The 4,402-nt window shown below is 44.6% G+C and overlaps 1 pseudogene; it reads left to right on the top strand.

Annotated features, from left to right (window-relative positions):
• Positions 1-213: 213 nt before the first annotated feature.
• On the top strand, positions 214-3,221 carry LOC119234651 (heat shock cognate 71 kDa protein-like; annotated as a pseudogene).
• Positions 3,222-4,402: the final 1,181 nt, after the last annotated feature.

The following is a 4,402-nucleotide window of genomic DNA, read 5'->3' on the forward strand; positions in this document are numbered from 1 at the left end:
CTCCCCTCAGCAATGTATTTCAGTCAATCTGCCTGTTCTGTTCCCCCCTCAGTCTCTGGTGAATCCTCTGATCCTCCACACCTCTGGCCTGTACCCCAGTTCTTGTATGTATAAATAAATAAATCTTTAAAAACAAAACAAAACAAAAAACCCCACAGATTGGATGAGGCAGCAATTCTGCCAACTGCCATTTTCTTTACAAGCCAACCCAACATGGCTTTTGATGCCAAACACCTGATTGGATATAGATTTGATGATGCTGTTGTCCAATCTGATATGGCACTTCATGGTGGTAAATGATGCAGGCAGGGCCAAGGATGAAGTAGAATACAAGGGAGAGACACAAAGTTTCTATACATAGGAAGTATTATCTATGGTTCTGACAAAGATAAAGGAAATTGCAGACTGTACCAAAGCTGTTGTGTCAGTACCACTTTCTCTAATGACTCTCAGCATCAGGCCACCAAAGATGCTGGAACTATTGTTGGCCTGAATGTACTAAGAATCATCAATGAGACAACTGCTGATGCTATTGCCTATGACTTAGACAAAAAGGTTGGAGCTAAAAGAAATGTGTTGATCTTTGACCAAGGAGGTGACACTTTTGATGTCTCAATCCTCACTATTGAAGAAGGCATTTAAAAAATATATTTTATTTATTTATCTTTGCATAGAAGAATGGGGGTGCGGGCCAGAGGTGTGGGGGTAGGGAGGGAGGCTTCACCAGAGACAGAATGGGGAGCAGAGCAGGCAGATCTACTGAAATACACTGATGAGGGGAACAGCAGGTGAGATAGGAGAGGTCTGCTGCACCATGTGGGTTAGCTCTCTGGACAGAGATTAAACTCAGGTCATTGCAGTGGCCTTCACAGCGGCTGTAGTGCTGAAACTGAACCCCTAGGCTACCAGGGAGGCCTGAAGAAGGCTTTTTTGAGGTCAGATCTACAACTGGAGACACTCAGATGAAGAATTTGACCACCATTTTATTCCAGATTTCACACTCAATCATAAGATAGACATCATTGAGTTCGAGAGGACTGTCCATCGCCTCCATACTGCCTGTGAGCATGCTAAGTACAAGCTCTTGACATAGCTAACTTTGTAAACTTACTTATGGTGGTTCAGTAATAAGTAGTGCCAAAAGGGATGTCAATTGAAGGAGGAGCTATGCAACATTAAATCAAACAGATCAAACAGAGACCGAGCACTGTGCCAAAGACCCACGGGAAATGCTTTAAAATTGTTTAGTGCAAATCTGAGTTGATGATTAATGTGGGGTTGTAAAACAGGCCTAGGATGGGGCCTCCCCGGTGGCGCAGTGGTTGAGCGCTTGGCTGCGAAGCTGCCTGCAGCCTCTGCAGCACTGGTTCGATCCCTGGCAGCCGGCAAGTGTCCCACATGGCACACAGACCTCTCCTGCCGCACCCCGCTGCTCCCCTCAGCAGTGTGCTTCGTCAGTCTGCCTGTTCTGCTTCCCCACTCTGGCTCTGGTGAATTCTCTCACCCTCCCATGATTCTGACTGTACCCAGTGCTTGTATAAATAAATAAATAAATTTAAAAAAAAAAAAAAAAGGCCCAGGTGTTCCTGTTCAAAAGGTTGATTGGACCTATGTGGCTGAGTCCAGCCTCTTCCCTTACCTTTAACCATCTACCAGAAAGTCAACATAAGTTCTTTTCTAGCACTCAGGTAAGACTGATTCACTCTAAGAAGAAATAAACTTCTTTATCTCCATTACCAGTGCCTTTTTGAAAAATGTAATGCTGATTTGTTTTGTGGTACCTTGGACTTGGTCGAGAAAGCTCTTCAGGATGCCAGGCTAGGCAAGTCCCAAATCCATAATATTGTCCCGGTGGGTGGTCCTACACAATTCCCCCAAATTCAGAAACTTCTTGTAAAGGGCAGGAATGGACACAGTGCAGGTTTTCTGATCCCATGCAGACCGGGTAAAGGAGGAATCGGAGTCCTCAGTGGCTTTTTGCAGGCTTTTATTGGGATCTACCTGGTACACAGCAGGCAGGGATGCTGGGGGGCCAGGAGGCTGGCAGTCCTCCCAGCCCCCAGCAAGTCTTCACTCTATCTGGGCTCTCTGGCGTTCTCTGCTTCTCTCTCGGCTTCTGCTGCTTCTTTCTCGGCTTCTCTTTCAGCTTCTGCTGGCGTCCCTGTGATGCCGCTCTTAAAAGCCCAGTCTCAGCCCAGGTGAATCCCACTACCTATGCCCACACCCTACTCCAGGTGCCCGCCATCAGGCATGCATTCAGGACCGCAATGATCCATCATCTATCCTGATGGAGGGAGGGCAGAAAAGCCTGACATTTTTCCTTACCCTACACTTCTACAGGACTTCTTTAATGGTAAAGAACTGAATGAGAGCATCAACCCTGATGCAGCCATTACTTATGGTGCAGTTGTCCGGACAGATATCCTATCAGGAGCTGAGTTTGGAAATGTTTACAATTTGCTGTTCATGGATGTTACACTCCCTTTTCCCTTGACATGGAAACTACTGGTGGAATCATAGCCATTTTCATAAAGCACAATACTACAATTCTTACCAAGCAGACACAGACCTTTATCACCTACTCTGGCAACCAGATTATTCAGGTTTATGAAGAAAGTGTGCTAGGACCAAGGATAACCACCTACTTGCCAAGTTTGACCTCATAGGAGGTCATGTCTCCTGCACCCTGTGGTGTTACTTAGATTAAGGTCACTTTTGATATTGATGTCAAGATTATCCTGCTGTGGGTAAGGGTATAGGAAGAGAGAATAAGATCATAATCACTAATGACAGGGCCTTTTAAAAAGGAAGACATTGAGTATCCCGGAAGCTGAGAGTACAAAGCTGAAGAGGAGAAGCAGCGGGACAATGTGTCTTCCAAGAATTCCCTTGAATCTTATGCCTTCAACATGAAAGCAACTGTTGAAGATGAGAAACTTCAAGGCAAGACCAATGATGAGAACAAACAGATGATTCTTGGCAAGTCTAATGAAATCAACTGGTTAAATAAGAACCAGACCACAGAGAAGGAAGAATTTGAACATCAGCAGAAAGAGCAGGAAAAAGTCTGCAACCCTATCATTAGCAAGCTTAGTCAGTGCAGGTGGCATGCCAGGGGGGATGCCTGGGGTTCCCCTGGGGGTGAAGCTCTTCCATCTGGTGCTACCTCCTCTGTTCCAGGCACAGGCCTAGAATATACTAAACATTCAAATGATATTTAGTTTCCTTTGTTGATAAACGATGGTAGCAAATGGAAAGGTCAGATGTTACTTTAACAAGAAAACATTCAAAACATTTTTAGTTAATGCCACAATTTCATCAAGATCCTCCTAACTCATATACTTCAGTACATCAGGACTTCAACCCAGTCAGTTCTACCCAAGACAAACTTTGCTAAATCGCTTATTTTATCTGTCACTTAAATGCCCAAGATCTTTGATGTTTACTGTGGCATAGAATAAAATTCAAATTGCTTCACTAATCATTTGAAGTTATTCCCAAATTAACTTATACAGCAAGCAGGCTGCTACTCATATGCTCTGTTTTATGAATTCTCCAATCTAATTCTCTTTTTTTCCACTCTTCAGAACATGCCCCTGTTTACATGCTGCTGTCATTAAATCCCCCAAGTACAGAATAACCTTCCCTACCTTGTATGTGTTTTCAAATGTCCCCTATATTTGTGAACTCAGCCTTAGCCCACCTCTTTTTGAGGATTTTATTATCATGTTAGCTCCCAATAGTCATCTTATCCTCTAATATCCTATAGCTCTTCTTACTGAGAGCATGTATTTATGTGTGTACATGCCTGGCCCCATTATACCATAGTTTTCTTTAGGGCAAAGGTCCAATTACTTGATATAATATTGGTAGAGGAAAGGATAGAAAATCTAAAGGAGGAAATCTAAAGGTTTCCTGACTAAACCTGACTCACTAAAGGAGGTGGGGGGGAGAGGGGATTAATGTGACCATTAACCCAGCTATAGAAAACAACATCCTTAGGAGCCAGTGCCTTATCACAAGGCCTAAGACCCAAGTAGGTATCAGACTGCTGTAGGGAGCACAGACCTGAGGATAAAGATATGGAGACTAAGCCCATCCTGGAATCTCTGGTCCCTTTTGGATTCTGCATGGTTGTCCAAAATCAGCAGCAAACAGGCCATTCCACAAAGTAGTGAGCCCCTCCCACAGAGAAAAAGACTATCAGTGCAGTCTCTGCACTGGCACAGGGCAGCAGTGCTGCCCACCTGTGACTATGCAGGTGTTTCTTTTCACCAACTCTCTGTCCTTCTGCAGGGCAGCAGCTTCCTACCTGCCCGTGACCTGTACCATGCCAGGCTTCTCCTCACTGACCTCCCTAAGCAGAGGAAGTTCTCCTCAAGGCCGCCTGCCTGCAACCATG

This window comes from Talpa occidentalis, unplaced genomic scaffold (genome assembly GCF_014898055.3).
Source record: "Talpa occidentalis isolate TD23 unplaced genomic scaffold, MPIMG_talOcc4v2.1 talOcc4.8, whole genome shotgun sequence".
Lineage (NCBI taxonomy): Eukaryota > Metazoa > Chordata > Mammalia > Eulipotyphla > Talpidae > Talpa > Talpa occidentalis.